The sequence below is a fragment of the Hemitrygon akajei genome, chromosome 1 (genome assembly GCF_048418815.1).
Source record: "Hemitrygon akajei chromosome 1, sHemAka1.3, whole genome shotgun sequence".
NCBI lineage: Eukaryota > Metazoa > Chordata > Chondrichthyes > Myliobatiformes > Dasyatidae > Hemitrygon > Hemitrygon akajei.
This window is the reverse complement of record NC_133124.1, coordinates 51,367,578-51,388,303: the sequence shown is the minus strand read 5'-3', so window position 1 is coordinate 51,388,303 and position 20,726 is coordinate 51,367,578. Positions and strand designations below refer to the sequence as shown.

General features: G+C 42.1%; 1 protein-coding gene across 1 annotated transcript in view; it reads left to right on the top strand.

The window, feature by feature from the left end:
• The window catches only part of LOC140726563 (putative Polycomb group protein ASXL3), a 218,287-nt gene that overhangs the window by 185,158 nt on the left and 12,403 nt on the right, over positions 1 to 20,726 (top strand). The gene's annotated exons all lie outside the window — the stretch shown is intronic.

Here is a 20,726-nt window from a genome sequence, read left to right as displayed (position 1 = left end):
TTTATGAACACCTGACTTATGTATAGCTTGTACATACAGAGCATTTAGGTCAGCGAGTGGGATGAATTTACCCACTACTGTCGGGCTGCTTGCTACGTCTACTATGTAGGATCTCAGTTCATGGCTGCATTTCCAATTTGTGAACTATTCAATTTACGAACTGTTTACAGAAACAGAATCCTGCCATGATCTCCGAACAACTTATGAATGCTTTAAGTGTCTTAAAATGATAATAGTAATCTTCATTTTCATTATTTTCAAGAAAATTCCCACATTGAGTTTCAGGTCCCAGCACTTTCTCAGAACAGCCTTTTGGTGTGGAGCTTAGGGCTCAAAACATGAACTGTTTCTCAGTTTTCAGATGTTATCTGAACTGCAGAGTTCTTTGGTTTTTATTTGAGCAGCATTTTTTTCTGATTTTCAAGTTCTTTCCTAGATTTAGATTCTAGCTCTGTAAAAAAAAAATAGGTGTTGCCCATTTGCTGTTTCTGTTTAACATGCAGGCAGGAAACCTCTTTGAAAAGAATGAGTTACTCTCAGTGAGCTGAATATGTACTGGTTACCAAACGTGAATTTTGCTACAATGGAACACAGAGTGCATCACTTTTGAAAATTGTATGAAGACAAACATAAACTGAACCAGAGTGTTGTCTGTCACAGGTTTTCACCATCTTAGCTGGTGGCCTTTTGGAACATTTAATAAGGCTGCTTTTGTTGCTGAGCCATGCTCAAGATGTAAATTCTCTCCACGGAATATTACATGTCCCACTTACTCGTGTAATCAAAGTGTTTATGCGGAACTTCTGGTCAGTGATGAGCTCCAGTATGTTTGTGCTGGAGGATTTGACAGTGATGGTTTACTCAATATTAAAGGCCTGTATTCTGTCTCAAATCCATACAAACTGCTTGAATAGAGCAGTTCCTCAAACAGTGCTCAGGAATTTCTCTGACAGATTTGCTGGAGAGGTTTAAGATGGAGGAGTCTACTTAGACTGGATTTGTACAGATTCTGCTGTCCTGAAACCCTGACGTATTGCAGCCATGATTCACGTCCTGCTGTGCTTTGTCTTAATCTCTTGTGGCTTTTTATTCTGTATGTTTCTTTACACATAGAGCCAGGTCACATTAAAGGATGGTTGGTGGTTCTGCAGAAAATTGCAGGGTGTGTATTAACACATCCATACCACTGCACAGCAGTGTGAAAATGTGGAGTGTGCTGAATGTCAGGAGCAGACGTATTGGACCTGCCTACCCACCTCCCACATTTATTTTCAGCTCCATAACAACTCAATCTGGCATATTTTGTTTGGACCATTCATTTGAAAGGGACACTGCTCTTTATAAAAATGTAACTTTAACCCAGTGTTTCTTTATTTTATGGTTTTATTTCTCTTCTTAGTTATTTTATATCAAGTGACGGTATTTTAATATGGTTGAGAGTAGATCTTTTTTTTGTTTTTTAATTAAAAATCAGCTGTTTGATATGAAGCAGGGTTGGCTGGCCAGAACCACAGAGCTGGTGTCCTCGTGTTCAGACCTAGCTGATGCGAGTGAACAGTCACACGTAGAGCTCCTGTATGGCCACATCTGCCTTCAGAGGCTCTATGGCCTCAAGGTCTCATACAGAGAGCAAATGTGGTCTTATCGAGTAAAGTCTGGCCTTCTAGTTTCCAATAAACTAGATTAGATAATTTTATTATCATATACATAAAATTCCTTGTTTGCATGAATGTCACAATATGCAATATACTTTCATAAAAATGCAACAATAAATACAATAACAAGCGCAAAACTGCAGAATGGTCCAAAGATTGTCACACAATCTGAAGTAGTGCAAAAAAAATACTAGAGTGATGTTAGAGAAATAACAGAGAGGTAGAATTAAGAGTATGGGAACATGGCAGCACCACAAGGAGAGGGGTGTGAAAGAGGTGAGGGGTATTTGAAGAGTCTAGTAACAGTGGGGAACCAGCTGTTCTTCAGTCTGGCTATCAGGGTTCTCAACCTCATCTAGCTTCTCCAGAAAGTATCCAGTGTCAAACGTATGTAGTCTTATAATCATTGATTGACAAAAAAATCAAGCCACTATTTGTACTGAGCTATCACCCCTCACCACTTTTACAATGGACTTTATTGTTCCAACATTTAGATGTGCACACCGATACAAAAAGAAATTGTATGGTCTCTAAGGTATTAAATGAAAATTAGAGGATGATTGAATGGCTGAGTCTATACTGATGTGACACAAGACCGAATTTAAAGGCAGGAGGCATGATTTTCATCTTTCTCACCTGGGTAATCAGAAGGAGTGGATCCTGCAAAAACATCCCCTTATTTTCATTCTTTTGAACTCAATGGAATGAAGATCAGACATGCTCTTAACAGGCTGATGATCTAATCTGTCTGTTTCCCATTTGAGCAAAGAAGCAAGTAGAAAGACTAGTTGGAGGAACTTAGCCAGTTAGGCAGCATCTATAGAGGGGAATAAACTGTTGATATTTTGGGCTGATTCCCTTTATCGGGACTTTGATCCTTAGGATCCTGATGCAGAGTCTCAGTCTGAGGTATCAACTGTTTATTCCCCTCTATAGGTGCTGCCGAATTTGCTAAATTCCTCCAACATATTGTGTAGAAAGGCTCCTGCTGGGTTTGTGGGATTATACAGAGAGTCTCCTAGAGGATTGGGAAGTTCTGAAACAGGGAGTGTTATCAGAGGAACTGGTGGAGTAAAGAAACTCTCCCGTTCCCTTTGTCACTAAGGGCTCTGAAGGCATTTACCTTTTTCAGGTGCAGTTCAGGTTTTTGTTGCCCCAATAGCAAGGGTTTCTTTTCTGAGCATCTTACATTAAAGTAAAAAGCACAGGAGAGATGTAAACAGAAATATATAATAGTCAAGGAAGAATTAGCACACTGGTCTGCTTGAGCGTCAGTTCAGGCCATTTGAGGAAGAAACTGCTGTGCAATGGGACTTAAGTGAAATTCACAGCAAGAACTTGGAAAGCAATTTTAATTTTTGATGTACAGTATAACATAGAACAAGTCAGAACAGTATGGGCCCTTTGGCTCATGATGTGCTGACCTGTATAACCCTACTCCACGATCTATCTAACTCTTTCCTCCTATGTAGCCCATTACCCTCCATTTTTCTTACATCCATATGCCTATCTAAAAGTCTCTTAAATATTCCAATTTCATCAGCCTCTACCACCACAGCCAGCAGTTGATTACAGGCATCTAGTGCCCTCTGTGTTTAAAAAAAACCTATGTCTGACAACTCACTGAAACTTCCCTCCACTCACCTTAAATGGATGTACTCTGGTATTGGACATTTAGGGCATGGGATAAAGATACAGGCTGTCCACTCCATCTATGCCTCACATAATCTTATAAATTTGATCAAGTCACCTCTCATCCTCCTTTGTTTTAAAGAGAAAAGCCCTAGCTTGTTCAACTTTTCCTCATACTGTACGATATATTCTCTAATCCTGGCAGCATCCTGGTAAATTTCCTCTGCACTCTCTCTAAATCTTGCACGTCCTTCCTATAAAGAGGCAACTAGAGCTTAACACAATACTCTTAAGAATAGTCCAATTGATGTTTTATATAGCTGCAACATTCCTTGTGGCTCTTAAACTCAATCCCCCAACTAATAAAGGCTAGCACACCCTACCACTTGTTAAACATCCTATCAACTTGCATGGCAACCTTGAGGGGCTTCAACCCTTCTGTTCCTCCACACTGCTAAGTATCCTGCCATTAACCTTGTACTCTTCCTTATCTTCCAAAATATATCATTTCCAGATTGAACTCCACCTGCCACTTCACCACACAGCACTCCATCCTGTTTATATCCCACATCAACCTTCTACACCATCCACAACACTACCAACAACCACAGACAGTAGGACTCTGAACAAATCCCTGCAGAACACAACTTTGGTCACTGACCTCCAAGTAGAATACGCTCCATCTACTAACTCTCTCTGTGCTCTGTGGGCAAGCCGATTCCGAATACATGCAAACAAGAGAAAATCTGCAGATGCTGGAAATCCAAGCAACACATTCAAAATGCTGGAGGAACTCAGCAAGCCAGGCAGCATCTGTGGAAAAAAGCACAGTTGATATTTTGGGCCAAAACCCTTCAGCAGGACTGGAGAAAAAAAGCTGAGAAGTAGGACCATGGGGAACCTTGTCAAATACCTTACTAAAATCCATATACACCATATCGACTGTTCTACCATTAACAATTTGTTTTATCGCTTACTGGAAAAATTCATTCAGGGCTCATGAGGTATGACTTGTCATTCACAAAGCCATATTATCCCTAATAAAACAATGCTTCTCTGAATTCTCATAAACCCTGTCCCTGAGGATCCTCTGTAATGGTTTGCCCACCATAGACATAAAACCAAAGGGTGGTGAATTTGTGAAATTTGTTACCACATGCAGCTGTGGAGCCCAAGTCGTTGGGTGTATTTAAGGCAGAGATTGATAGGTTCTTGATTGGACATGACATCAAAGGTTATGGGGAAAAGACTGGGAACTGGGGTTGAGGAGGAGATAAAAAGGATAACCATGATTGAATGGTGGAGCAGACTCGATGGGTCAGATGGCCTAATTCTGCTCCTATGTCTTATGATCTGTATTTCTCAGGATTATCCATAAAACCTGTCTTGAACAACAGAACAAGATTTGCCTACTTCCATTCCTTGGGTATTACTCCAGTGGCTAGGGAGGAGACAAAGATCATTGTCAATCCCCCAGCAATCTCATCCTCTTAACCCTCAGTAACCTGGATATGTCATCCAGTCCCGAGGACATATCTTTACCAATGTTTTTCACAAGCTCCAGTATAGCCTCTTTATTATTCTCGACATGCTCCAGCAGTGGAAATCAGTTACCAAAGGTATGATAGAAATCTGTTACTAATTGTTAATATTTGCTAAATGACTAATTGAAATAGTTAAATAATTTGAGCACTGGCAACATGGAACTACAAGATTTTCCAATTTTGATAAGGCTCTTCAGAATCAGGTTTATTACCGGCATATCTTGTGGAATTTGTTAACTTTGCGGCAGCAGTACAATGAAATACGTGATAAATATAGAAAAAAGCTGAATTACAGTAAGTATATATATGTATATTAAATAGTTAAACTAAAAAAGTAGTGTAAAAACGGAAATAAATTTTAAAAAGTAGTGAGGTAGTGTTCATAGGTTCAATGTCCATTTAGAAATCAGATGGCAGAGGTGAAAAATCTGTTCCTGACTCATTGAGAGTGTGCTTTTAGGCTTCTGTACCTCCTTCCTGACAGTAACGATGAGACAAGGGTATATCCTGGGTGGTGGGGGTCCTTAATAATGGATGCCTTCTTAAGTCACTGCTCCTTGAAGATGACTTGAAAACTATGGAGACTAGTACCCATGAAGGAGCTGACTGAGGTTGTAACTTACTGCAAGTTACTTCAATCCTATGCAGTAGCTCATGCCGGACTGTTGCAGCCAGTCAGACTGTTCTCCACAGCACATTTGCAAAGGTTTTTGAGTGTTTTAGGTGACAAACCAAATCTTTTCAAACTCTGAATGAAATATAGCCACTGTCTTGCCTTCTTTAAAGCTGCATCAATATGTTGCAATCAGGTTAGGTTGTCAGAGATATTGACACTCAAGAACTTGAAATTGCTCACTCTCTCCGCTTCTGATCCCTCTATGAGGACTGGTTTGTGTTTCTGTGTCCTACTTTTTCTGAAGTTCACAATTAGCTCTTTAGTCTTACTAACGTTGAGTGCAAGGTTGTTGCTACAACATAACTCAACTAGCTGCATTATCTCACTCCTGTACACCCTCTCGACCCCATCTGAGATTCTGCCAAAAATGGTTGTATCAACAGCAAATTAAGAGATGGTAATTGAGCTGTGCCTAACCACATTCATGGTGTAGGGAGAGTAGAGCATAGGGCTAAACACACATCCCTGCTGAGTACCAGTGTTGATTGTCAATGAGGTGGAGATGTTATTTCCAATCCGCACAGATTGTGGTCTTCCAATTAGGAAGTCGAAGATCCAGTTGCGATGAAATATTAGCTTTTTTTTTGGCGGCTCAGGCAAAAGGGGTGTATGTCAGAGTCCTATGCAATTTGTGAGGAAGGATAAAAGGAGGAGATTGGGGCAAGGCAAGTCATTTTGGGCTGTGCAGGCACAGAAAGTTTCAGTGTCAGAGCCCTAACCTTAGCTGCAAATAAAAGAAGCATAGGCTCAAGCGGAATGGCTATTGTCGGAGTGCACCAGTGAGAGAGTGTAAAAGCTTTGGGTTCACAGGCTTCGGCATGGGCATGCAAAAGCACAGTTAAGAAGAGGCAAGCATTTTTTTCTTTTTTGTTTAGAGTAGTCAGGATGGAATGCTCCTCCTGTCAGATGCGGGAATTCAGGATACCTGACTGTTTCCGTTATGTGGGAAATGCCTCTTTTGTGGCCACAGGTGTGTTTTAGAATCCGGATTTGCGGATTCTGCTAGGAGAGTTTAAACTAGTTTTACAGGGGGCTGGGAACCAGAGCTCTAGGTCAGTAAGGGAAGGATTGGACCAGAAGGTAGATGTCAGATGTATTGAAAGGCAAAATCAAAATAACAGGTATGATGAGCTGGATAGTTTGAAGTGTGTATATTTTAATGCCAAGGAGTATTATATGGATAACTGTGGTGAACTTAGAGCATGGATCAGTATGTGGAACTATGATATTGTAGCCATTACTGTAACTTTTTTGAGAAAGGGGCAGAAGTGAATGATAAATGTACCAGATTTTCAAAATTTTAGAAACTAGATGAGGAGGTAAAAAAAGGGGTGGAGTTACCATACTAATCAGGGACAATATCACAGCTGCACTCAGAGGAGACATAATGGAGGGGTTTGGCTTTGAGTCCATTTGGGTGGAACTCAGGAATGGTAAGGGTGCAGTCACACTGATGGGATTGTACTACAGATCCCCAAATAGCCACCAGGACATTGTGAAACAGATATGTAATCAGATTAAGGAAATGTATAAAAATGTTAAGGTTGTTGTTATTGAGGATTTCAACTTCCCTAATATATGGGAGCAAGTTATACTAGTGATGCACCAGCAATAACTCTCGGAGACGTGAGGCGAGATATAGGCTTTTATTGGCTGGAAGAAAGAACAAGCAGCAAGTGACCACCACACTACATCCTGGAGACTGAGGCCGGGGCGGTGTCCCCAATCGCCTTTATACCGGGGTCAGTGGGAGGAGCCACAGGAGCAGTCAGCAGGGGGCGTGTCCAGACAGGTATATGTATTTCACCACATTCACCCCCCCTTTGTTTTAAAAGAGAGTCCCCATGGGGCGAAGTTTCTTACAAGTATATTTACAGGTTGAGTCTATCAGGTGGTCGAATCCGTCGCTGCGATCTACGTAGCACCAGCTGTGATTGTACAGGTGCCGGTGGTGATTGCACCGGAGATGATGGTTGCGCTGGTTCCGGCCTGACTGGAGGTGTCAGCCCACTAGGCGTCAGTGATCCCTCATGCATGTGCGAGGCGTCCGGTATGGGAGTGTCATGAGAAGTCTGTGTAGGGCTCGGAGGAACTCCCCGCTCGACTCACCGGTTCACTGCCGCCGCGTCGCCAAGCGATGTCTTGCGTAGACGGTATTCACCGGCCGCAGGTACTATCTTTTGAGGGCGTCCAGTGCCCCTTGGTAGGTCGGTAGGTCGGCAGGTCTCTGATAAGGGAGAATACTTTCGGACTGACTCTGGAAAGGAGGATTTTGTACCTTGTGGCAGGCTCAGTCACTGGAATCACTTCCAAGTATGATTGGAAGCATGCAAGCCAGAGTTCAAAGGCAAGAGCTGCTTCTGGAGCTTGGGGGTCCAAGTCTAATTTTTCCGGATGTAAAATACTCTCCATGTTTTAAAACTTCCAGCCAATAAAATTGATGCACTATCAATAACTCTCGGAGACGTGAGGCGAGATATAGGCTTTTATTGGCTGGAAGAAAGAACAAGCAGCAAGTGACCACCACACTACATCCTGGAGACTGAGGCCGGGGCTGTGTCTCCAATCGCCTTCATACCGGGGTCTGTGGGAGGAGCCACAGGGGCAGTCAGCGGGGGGGGGCGGGGGGGGGAGTGTCCAGACAGGTATATGTAGTTCACCACAAGTAGTTAGTTGAGTGGGATGGCAGCAACAATCTTGCACTCAACGTCAGCAAGAACAATGAGCTGATTGTGGACCACGAAGGGTAAGATGAGAGAACGCAAACCAATTTCTCATAGAGGGATCAGAAGAGGAGAGAGTAAGCAATTTCAAGTTCTTGGGCATCAATACCTAACCCGGACACAACATATTGATGCAGCTGTAAAGGCAAGACAGCAGCTATATCTCATTCGAAGTTTGAAGAGATGGACGTGAACAGGACACCCGGATGGCATGTTGCCTCGCAGGTGCCAGGGTCAGAGCCATCTCGGATCCTGTCCACAGCATTTTGGAGAGGGAGTGAGAGCAACCAGATGTCTTGGTACATATTGGTACCAATGACATAGGAAGGAAAAGCAAAGAGGTCCTGAAGAGAGCATTTAGAGAGCTAAGCAGAAAGCTGAGAAGCAGGACCTCCTGAGTAGTAATTTCTGGATTCCTACCTGTGCAACATGCCAGTGAGGGTAGAAACAGGATGATTTGGCAGATAAATACATGGCTAAGAAGCTGGTGCAGGGAGCAGGGCTTCAGGTTCTTGGATCATTGGGATCTATTCTGGGGGAGGTATGACCTGTACAAAAGGGATGGGTCGCACCTGAACCTGAAAAGGACCGATGTTCTCGTGGGCAGGTTTGTTAGAGCTGTTGCAGAGGGTTTAAACTAATTTGGCAGGAGTATGGGAACCAGAGTGAAGGGACTCAGGACAGAACAGATGGTAAAACAAAGATAGTGTGCAGTCACACTGTCAGGAAGGGCAGGCAAATGATAGGACAAAATTGCAGCCAGCAGGGTGAGTATCAGCGCATTAGGGATGCAGAATCAAATAGGGTACCAAATACAGCACTCAAAGTGTTATGCCTCAATGCATGGAGTATAACAAATAAGGTGGATGATCTTGTTGCAATTTTACATATTGTCAGGTTTGATGTTGTGACCGTCACTGAATCACGGCTGAAGGATGGTTGTAGTTGGGAGCTGAATGTCCAAGGTTATTCGTTGTATCAGAGAAATAAGAAGGTACACAGAGGTGGTGGCATGGCTCTGTTGGTAAAGAATGGCATCAAATGATGAGAAAGAGGTGCCTTTGGATCAGAAGATGTTAAAACCTTGTGGGTTGGGTCAAGAAACTGCAAGGCTAAAAGGACCCTGATTGCAGTTATATACAGGCTCCAAACAGTAGCTGGGATGTGAACTACAGATTACAATGGGAAATAGAAAGGAGTGTCAGAAGATCAATGTTATGACAATCTATGAGATGGCTTTTTACAGCAGTTTATTGTTGAGCCTTCTAGGGAATCAGCAGTACTGGATTGGATGTTAAGGAATGAACCAGAGGTGATTATTTGGGAGCTTAAGGTAAAGGAACCCTTAAGAGACAGTGATCAGGATATGATTGACTACAACTTGAAATTTGATAGGGAGAAAGTAAAGTCTGATGTAGCAGTATTTCAGTGGAGTAAAAGAAATTACAGTGGTATGAGAGAGAAGTTGACCGAAGTAAATTGGAAGGAGATGCTGGCAGGGATAACAGTAGAGCAGTAATGGCTTGAGTTTCTGGGAAAAATGAGGAAGGTGCAGGACAAATATATTCCAAAAACAAAGAAATACTCAAATAGCAAAATAATATAACTGTGGCTGACAAGGGGAGTCAAAGCTAATGCAAAAGCAAAAGAGAGGGTATCCGACAAAGCAAAAATTAGCAGGAAGATACTGGGAAGGTTTTAAAAAAGCTACAGAAAACAACTGGAAGAATCATTAGGAGGGAAAAGATGAAATATGGGAGCAAGCTAGCAAACAATACTATCAACATGGATAGAAAAAGCTTTTTCAAGTACATAAAAAATAAAAGAGAGATGAGAGTGGATATAGGATTACTCGAAAATGAAGTCAGAGAAATAATAACTGGGGACAGAGGTGGCAGATGAACTGAATGAGTATTTCGCACAGTCTTCACAGTGGAAGACACAAGCAGTGTGCCAGGTGTTGAAGGGTGTGAGAGGAGAGAAATGAGTGCAGCAACTATTATAAGGAAGCAGGTGCTCGAAAAGCTGAAAGACCTAAAGGTACGCAAGTCACCCAGTCCAAGTGAACTGCACCCTTGGGTTTAGAAAGATATAGCGTAGAGATTGTGGGGGCATCAGTAATGATCTTTCAAAACTCATTGCACTCTGGCATGGTGCCAGAGGACTAGAAAACTGCAATTGTCAGTCCACTCTTTAAGAAAGGAGGAAGGCTGCAAAAAGGAAATTATAGACCAGTTAGCCTCAGTGGTTGGGAGGAAATTGGAATCAATTGTTAAGGATGAGGTTATGGAGTATTTGGTAACACAGGACAAGAGAAGACAAAGTCAACATGGTTTCCTTAAGGGAACATCTTGCCTGATGAACCTGTTGAAATTCTTTGAGGGGATTACAAATAGGATAGATAAAGGGAATGTTGTTTATTTGGGTTTTCAGAAGGCCTTTGAATAGCCAATGTGCCACACATAAGGCTACTTATCAAGTTAAGAGCCCATGGTATTACAGAAAAGTTACTAGCATGGTTAGAGCATTGGCTGATTGGTAGGAGACAGCAAGTGGGAATAAAATACTTCCTTTCTAGTTGGGTGCCAGTGACTGATAGCATTTGGCAGGGGTCAGTGCTAGGACTGCTTTTTATGCTGTGTATATCAATGATTTAGATGATGGAGTAGATGGCTTTGTTGCCAAGTTTGAAGGTGATATGAAGGCTGGTGGAGGAGCAGGTAGTGTTGAGGAAACAGGCAGGCTGCAGAAGGACTTAGACAGAATAGGAGAATGGGCAAGAAAATGGCAAATGAAATACAATGTTGGAAAATGCAAGGCCATGCGCTTTGGTAGAAGAAATAAATGTGCTGATTATTTTCTAAACAGGGAGAAAATCAAAAAATCTGAGATCCAAAGAGATTTGGGAGTCCTTGTGCAGAACACCCTAAAGGTTAACTTGCAGACTGAGTCAGCGGTGAGGAAGGCAAATGCAATGTTAGTGTTCATTTCAAATGGTCTAGAATACAAGAGCAAGGATGTGATCCTGAGGCTTTATAAGGCACTGCTGAGGCTGAACTTTGAGTATTGTAAACAGTTTTGAGTTCCTCATCTAAGAAAAGTTATGCTGGCATTGGGGAGGGTTCAGAAGAGGTTCACAGATGATTCCAGAAATGAAAAGGTTAGCATATGAGGAATATTTGATGGCTCTGGGCCTGTACTCACTGGGATTTAGAAGGATGAGGGGGAGGGGGTCTCACTGAAACCTTTCGAAAGTTGAAAAGCCTAGATAGAGTAGATGTGGTAAGGATGTTTCCTATGATGGGAGAGTCTAGGACAACAGGGCACAGCCTCAGGATAGAGGGTATCCATTTAAAACAAAGATACAGAGAAATTTCTTTAGCCAGAGGGTGGTGAATTTGTGGAATTTGTTATCACAGGCAGTTGTCGAGGTCATGTCGTTGGGTGTATTTAAAGCAGAGATTGATAGGTTCCTGATTGTCCACATCAGGGAAGTTACAGGGAGAAGGCCAAGGAGTGGGGCTGATTGTATAAATACAGTAAAGTGTTTAGAGGTCAAGGAGAAGAATGTGTTGGGGGTCCTAATGAATACTAAGGTAATAAATCCCCAGGGCCAGATGGGATTTACCCCAAGTTATTGAAGGAGGGAAAAGACAAGATTACTGGACCCTTGACCAGTATCTTCGTGTCCTTTCCAGCCTCAGGTGAGGTCCAGAGGACTGGTGAGTGGCTAATGTTGTACCCTTATTTAAGAAGGGAACAAGGGCAAATCCTGGGAACTATAGACCGGTGAGTTTCACATCAGTTGTTGGGAAATTGCTGGAGAAAATTCTTAGGGTTAGAATATCTGAGCATTTGGAAACCTATGGCCTAATTAGAGAGAGCCAACGTGACTTTGTCAAGCCTTACCAACTTGATGGAGTTTTTTGACAAGGTGACAAGAGAGACTGATGAGGGTAGGGCAGTGGATGTTGTCTGCATGGATTTTAGTAAATTGTTTGACAAAGTACCTCATGGGAGGCTAATCCAGAAGATTAAGATTCATGGGATCCTTGGAGAATTGGCTGTTTGGATTCAAAACTGGCTTCCGCACAGAAGACAGAAGGTTGTGGCTGAAGGGACTTATTTGAGCTAGAGGTCTGTAATTAGTGGTGTGCCACAGGTATCTGTGCTGGGACCTCTGCTGTTTGGGATGCATATAAATGACCTGGATGAAAATGTAGGTGGATGGATTCGTAAATATGTGTATGGTGCCAAGATTGGTGGAGTTGTGGGAAGTGTAGAAGATCGGCAAAGAATGCAGCATGATATAGATAAGTTTTAGATATGGGCTGAGAACTGGCAGATGGAGTTTAACCCAGATAAATGTGAGGTGTTGCACATTGGTAGGACAAATGCAAGGAGACAGTACACTGTTTTGGGCAAGGTTCTTAACAGTGTTACTGACCAGAAAGTTCTTGTGATCCAAATTCTTAACTCCTTGAGAGTGGCAACACAGATCAATAAGGTGGTTAATAAGGCTTATGGAATTCCTCCGTCTCCGCCGCATCTGCTCTCAGGATGAGGCTTTTCATTCCAGAATGAAGGAGATGTCTTCCTTTTTTTAAAGAAAGGGGCTTCCCTTACTCCACCATCAACTCTGCTCTCAAACGCATCTCTCCCATTTCTCGCACATCTGCTCTCACCCCATCCACCCGCCACCCCACTTGGGCTAGGGTTCCCCTTGTCCTCACCTACCACCCCACCAACCTCCGGGTCCAACATATAATTCTCCGTAACTTCCGCCACCTCCAACAGGATCCCACTACCACACACATATTTCCCTCCCTCCCCTTTCTGCTTTCCGCAGGGATTGTTCCCTACGCGACTCCCTTGTCCATTCGTCCCCCACCCCATCCCTTCCCACCGATCTCCTTCCTGGCACTTATCCTTGTAAGCGGAACAAGTGCTACACCTGCCCTTACACATCCTCCCTCACCACCATTCAGGGCCCCAGACAGTCTTTCCAGGTGAGGCAACACTTCACCTGTGAGTCGGCTGGTGTGATATACTGTATCCGGTGCACCCGGTGCGGCCTTCTATATATTGGTGAGACCCGTCCGCCAGAGAAGCCAGGATCTCCCAGTGGCCACACATTTTAATTCCACATCCCATTACCATTCTGATATATCTGTCCATGGCCAACTCTACTGTCAAGATGAAGCCACACTCAGGTTGGAGGAACATCACCTGATATTCCGGCTGGGTAGCCTCCAACCTGATGGCATGAACATTGATTTCTCTAACCAGTTAATGCCCCTCCTCCCTTTCTTACCCCCTCCCTTATTTATTTATTATCCCCTTTTTTTTCTCTCTCTGCCCCTCTCACAATCACTTCTTACCTGTTCTCCATCTCCCTCTGGTGTTCCCCTCCCCCTTTCTTTCTCCCTAGGCCTCCCGACCCATGATCCTTTCCCTTCTCCAGCTGTGTATCCCTTTTGCCAATCAACTTTCCAGCTCTTAGATTTATCCTTCTCCCTACTGTCTTCTCCTATCATTTTGGATTTCCCCCTCCCCCCTCCACTTTCAAATCTCTTACTATCTTTTCTTTCAGTTAGTCCTGACGAAGGGTCTCGGCCTGAAATGTCAACTGTACTTCTTCCTATAGATGCTGCCTGGCAGGCTGCGTTCCACTAGCATTTTGTGTGTGTTGTTATGGAATGCTTGCTTTTATTAGTTGAGCCACTGAGTTCAAAGGTCAGAAGATTATGTTGCTCCTTTATAGAACTCTAGTTAGGCCTCATCTGGGGTATTGCATACAGTTTTGGTCACCCCACTATAAGAAGGATGTTGAGGGTGCAGAAGTTGTTTAGCAGGATGCTGCCTGGTTTAAAAAGCAGGTGCTATCATGAGAGGCTGGATAAACTTGGGTTGTTTTCTCTGGAGAGTCCGAGGCAGAGGGGAGATCTGATAGAGGTTTACAAGATTATGAGATACAGAGATAGAGTGGACAGAGACTGTTTCCCACGGTTGAAATGTCTACTACCAGAGGGTATGCATTGAAGGTAAGAGGCAGTTGGTTCAAGAGAGGAGTAAAATTTTATTACTCAGAGAGTCATGGATGCCTGGAATCTGCTCTCTGGTATGATGTATGATGATAGAGGCAAATATGTTACAGGCTTCCAAGAGACGTTTGGATAGGCACATTGATGTGATGGAGATGGAGGAATATGGATATGGTGTAGGTGGGAGGGATTAGTGTTTAGGTGTTTTTCTTTTGCTTTTTAACTGATTCGGCACAACGTTGTGGGCCCAATGGCCTGTCCTGTGCTGTTCTGTGTCTGAATGAGTAAAGAAATAATTCATTCTCTTTTGTCAACTGGATTTCAACCGGTTTATCAATTCTGTTTCTCAGCTCTTCGACTTTGTTCCAGTTTCCTCTTACTTTCTGGATAAAGGTTTATTATCTTCATCCTGCATCACCTTCAGTGTTTACATTAAGCACCTGTTTCAACTTCCGGTGCAGTTTGTTGTTTACTCTTGAGATTTCCCATGCAATGTGTATAGCCATTCTATTTCATGTTTTCTTTACATCTTGGCTATAATAAAAGGCATTTACAGTGAAACTAATGCTTTAGATTTTTTTTTAAATTGTTTCTTTAAAATGTAGTTAACAATACATTCAGTTTATAAAAGGAAATGGTAAAATTTCAATGTTACATACAAACAATTTTCCCTTATTCGAGTGGTTTTCTTCCCCTTCCATCCTTTGATTAATGATCTGGCTCCCCTCCTTTATTTGTTCACTGTGCCATATTATTCATGAGCAAACAACAACAGACCTTCTTTTCTGCTACAATGGAACATTACAGATTTACCAGGCAAAATGGAGAGGAAATGTATGTCAGGCTTTGTAGGTTTAGTTTCAGCTTTTTAATCCAAGAAGTAACCTGAAGCAGTTCACATGCATTTTAGGTCACTGGAGCTAATAACCTGTCCATTTCCCATAACTCAGTACTGATTCTGGGGTTTCCACCAATGAATTAACTTTTTAAACTCTGCTCCTCATTTTCTCTATAAGATCCATTCACTTCTGAACAAACTATCCAAGAGCCAGCTTGTAGTGGATAATTGCATCAAGATAATGTACACACTGGAACCTGGCTGCTATGCGATGATACCTCCCATCTAGGTGTTAGCCCTCGACATTGCTATGCCTTCCGCCATTTCTTCCGTCCAAACTGTAGTGATGATAATGTAGCTCTTGTCACCCACTAACGCCCTAGTCTGTCCCCTTTCTACATAAGGTCTTAATTCTTGAAAATCTCACTTCATTTTATCCATCTGATATGACATTTACAATCTTTTTTTTCAGTTCCACACTTTAAAGTACTATTTTTCTAACCAATATATTCTCACCAAACTGTTTCTCCCAGTTTCTACCCTGAATAACATGTATTCAGTGATTATCTATTTCCTCATTCATTTTGCTGTTTCTCTTTTGAATACATTACCCTACCATTCTAACTTAATCTCTCCCTCCATTTAAAGTTCTGGCTTCAAATTCCAATTCTACGCTCCTGATCTTGCAATATTACATAGACTCAGAGACAGGGCCATGACTAATCACTTCCTTGTATTACTCCCTCTGCACGTGTACCTTTTACGTTCACCCTTTTAAAAAGCCACTTTACCCTCCTCAATTCATACACTACTGTACTTTCAAAATCACAGCTGCCAATCCCAATTCTGTGGACCTCCACTGGACAGACGTCTATGGCTAATGCTCTGCTCACCCTCATTCATTAACTATAAAATGTCTGTTGAAACCTTGGCTGAACAAACAATAAACAGTAAATATCTGAACCAAATTAGCCATTATATGAAAATATAAATATTTCTTGTTGATTGTATGGGTGGTTTTTCTGCTGAGAAAACAGATCACATTTCATTTAGTAATTAGTGTGTTAAGTACAGGATAATTTCCTTAATTTTAATTGAATTGGTTTACATATCTTTGATAGTTCTTAATTGTTTATTAGTTTCTATTTTTAAGTATTAATATTTCTAAGTATGTTTAAAAGTCTTTGAATAGTTTTGCAATGTCAGAAACTTTAACAGACATTTACAACAGGGACTTAAACAAACATTCACAACCTGACTAATGACAAACCTATCAAACTCCGCTTTAACTATACTAGATGACTTTTCCTCCACTACAATCTGTGTCAGTGAATTTCACTGAATCACCACCCTCTAGCTAAGGAAACTCCTCCTTATCTCTGTTCCAAATGGACGTCCCTCTGTTCTGAGGCTGTGCCCTCTGGTCCTACATTCACCCAGTATAGGAAACATCCTCTCCACATTCTGGATCTTCTCTGATACCAGCACATCTTTTAGATAAGGGGCCCAAAACGGCTCACAATGCTCTGTGTGGTTAGACCAATGCCTTATAAATCTTCAGCATTACATCCTTGCTCTTTTATACCAGTCATCTCAAGATGAATGGCAATGTGGCATTTGCCTTCCTTATCATCCACACAACCTGGATTTAGAAAACAGTCTATGAATTTATTCCTTCCTCCAAAGTACATGACCATACACTTCCCCACGCTATATTCCATCTGCTATTTCATTGTCCATTCTCCTTATCTGACCGTGTCCTTCTGCAGACTCCCTGCTTCCTCAACACTACCTGCCCCTCTATGTATCTTCATATCTTCCAGAAACTTGGCCACAAAACCATCAATTTCATCATCTAAATCATTGACATATGATGTGAAAGGTCTTTTCACTTTTGCAGTTTCTTAATGCTACCCACAAGGATTCTACATCTTCCAATCCTATGAATTAAATTGACTTTATTACTTACTTCCTTCATATACATGAGAAGTAAAAATCTTTATGTTACCTCTCTGTCTAAATATGCAATTTATAGAATTTATAACAACAGGTTAGTCAATATAACATAGAAATACAGTTGTGTCAGCATAAATTAATCAGTCTGATGGCCTGGTGGAAAAAGCTGTCCTGGAGCCTGTTGGTCCTGGCTTTTATGCTGCAGTACCGTTTCCCAGATGATAGCAGCTGGAACAGTTTGTGGTAGGGGTGACTCGGGTCCCCAATGATCCTTTGGGTCCTTTTTACACACCTGGCTTTGTAAATGTCCTGAATATGGGGAAGTTCACATCTACAGATGTGCTGGCTATCCGCACCACTCTCTGCAGAGTCCTGCGATTGAGGGAAGTACAGTTCCCATACCAGGCAGTGATGCAGCCAGTCAGGATGCTCTTTGTAGTTAGGTACAGCTCAAATGTCATCCATCAATATCAACAACTGTTGTTGGCAGTATTTTAAATGGCGACCAAGAGGGATAGAGGAGTGAGAAAGATAAGCAGGTTAAATAGTGTAGCAACAACAACCTTGCACTCAACATCAGTAAGTCCAAGGAATTGATTGTGGAGTTCAGGAAGTGGAACACACACCAATTTTCATCCTGGGATCAGAAGTGGAATGGGTGAGAGGTTCCAATTCCCTGTGTGTCTACATATCTGAAGATCAATCCTGGGCCCAAAATATTAATGCAAATACAAAGAAGGCACAGAACTGGATAATATTTCATTAGGAGTTTGAAGAGACTTGGTATGTCACCAAAGACTCTCACAGATTTCTACAGTTATTCTGTGGAGAGCATTCTAACTGGTTACATCACCACTGGTATGGAGGAACTATTGCACAGAATCAAAAAAAGTGGCAGTAAGTTGCAAACTCAACACAAGCAACTCCAGCATCAAGGACACCTTCAAAAGGCAATGCCTCAAATTGGGATATATACTGTATAATCTATCTATATGCATGTGTGTGTGTCTATACGTACACACACACATATATATACACGTATATCTCTTATTGTAGTTTTTTTTTTTACTATGTATTGCAATGTGCTGCTGCTACAAAACAATGAATCTCACGACACATACCAGTGATATTAAAGCAGAGGTTGATAAGTTCTTGATTTGTAAGGGTGTCAAAGGTTACAGGGAGAAGGTTGGAGAATGGGGTTGAGAGGGATTACAGATCAACCATGATGGAATGGTGGAACAGACTCAGTGGGCCTAATGCCCTAACTCTGCTCCTATGTATGATGTTCCTGTGGTCTAATAGGCTTTCACATTGCCTATAAAATTTACTTCTACATAGCAGAGGGACTTACATAAGTAGGTCCTGAATTTAATGCAGTAAACCAGACTCAGACTCAAACCAGTGGCTGTTGTCCACTGACGCCAGCTCCACCCCCACCATTCTACAGACACCTCACTCATTTCCCCAGCTCATAAGTGTTGCCCACCCAACACACCACTTACATGAACAGCATTTGTTCACATCCAACTTAGTAATGTCCCAATCATAGAACCATAGAACCCTAGAACATTACAGCACAGAAACAGGCCTTTTGGCCCTTCTTGGCTGTGCCGAACCATTTTTTTGCCTAGTCCCACTGACCTGCACCTGGACCATATCCCTTCATACCCCTTTCATCCATGTACCTGTCCAAGTTTTTCTTAAATGTTAAAGGTGAACCTGCATTTACCACTTCATCTGGCAGCTCATTCCACACTCCCACCACTCTCTGTGTGAAGAAGCCCCACCCCCAATGTTCCCTCACATTATTTCCCCCTTCACCCTTAACCCATGTCCTCTTTTTTTTACTCCCTCAGCCTCAGTGGAAAAAGCCTGCTTGCATTCACCCATCATAACTTCATACACCTCTATCAAGTCTCCCCTCATTCTTCTACGCTCCAGGGAATAAAGTTCTAACCTATTCAGCCTTTCTCTGTAACTCAGTTTCTCAAGTCCTGGCAACATCCTTGTAAACCTTCTCTGCACTCTTTCAACCTTATTAATATCCTTCCTGTAATTCGGTGATCAAAACTGCACACAATACTCCAAATTCGGTCTCACCAATGTCTTATACAACCTCACCATTACATTCCAACTCTTATACTCAATACTTTGATTTATAAAGGCCAATGTACCAGAAGCTCTCTTTACTATCCTATCTACCTGTGATGCCACTTTTAGGGAATTTTGTATCTGTATTCCCAGATCCCTCTGTTCTACTGCACTCCTCAGTGCCCTACCATTTACCTTGTATGTTCTACCTTGTTTGTCCTTCCAAAGTGCAATACCTCACACTTGTCTGCATTAAACTCCATCTGCCATTTTTCAGCCCATTTTTCCAGCTGGTCCAAATCCCTCTGCAAGCTTTGAAAACCTTCCTCACTGTCCACTACACCTCCAATCTTTGTATCATCAGCAAATTTGCTGATCCAATTTACCACATTATCATCCAGATCATTGATATAGATGACAAATAACAATGGACCCAGCACTGATCCCTGTGGCACACCACTAGTCACAGGCCTCCACTCTGAGAAGCAATCCCCCACTACCACTCTCTGACTTCTCCCATTGAGCCAATGTCTAATCCAATTTACTACCTCACCATGTATACCTAGCAACTGAATCTTCCTAACTAACCTCCCATGCGGGACCTTGTCAAAGGCCTTACTGAAGTCCATGTAGACAACATCCACTGCCTTCCCTTCATCCACTTTCCTTGTAACCTCCTCGAAAAACTCTAATAGATTTGTTAAACATGACCTATCACACAAAACCGTGTTGACTCTCCCTAATAAGTTCCTGTCTATCTAAATACTTGTAGATCCTATCTCTTAGTACTCCTTCCAATAATTTGCCTACTACCAACGTCAAACTTACCAGCCTATAATTTCCCAGATTACTTTTAGAGCCTTTTTTAAACAACGGAACAACATGAATCCTCCAGCACCTTACCCGTAGATACCGACATTTTAAATCTATCTGCCGGGGACCCTGCAATTTCAACACTAGTCTCCTTCAAGGTCTGAGGGAATACCCTGTCAGGTCCTGGGGATATATCTACTCTGATTTGCCTCAAGATAGCAAGCACGTCCTCCTCTTCAATCTGTATAGGTTCCATGACCTCACTACTTGTTTGCCTTATTTCCATTGACTCCATGCCAGTTTCTTTAGTAAATACAGACATTAAAAACCCATTTAAGATCTCCCCCATTTCTTTTGGTTCCATACATAGCCGACAACTCTGATCTTCAAGAGGACCAATTTTATCCCTTACTATCCTTTTGCTCTTAATCTACCTGTAGAAGCTCTTTGGATTATCCATCACCTTGACTGCCAAAGCTACCTCATGTCTTCTTTTAGCCCTCCTGATTTCTTTCTTAAGTATTTTTTGCACTTTTTATACTCATCAAGAACCTTATTTGCTCCCTGTTTCCTATACATGTCATACATCTCTCTCTCCTTCTTTATCAGAGTTCCAATATCCCTATTCTTATTTACTTTGCCTTTATTTCTGACAGGAACATACAAACTCTATACTTTCAAAATTTCTCCTTTGAAGGCCTCCCACTTACCAACGACATCCTTGCCAGAGAACAACCTGTCCCAATCCAGG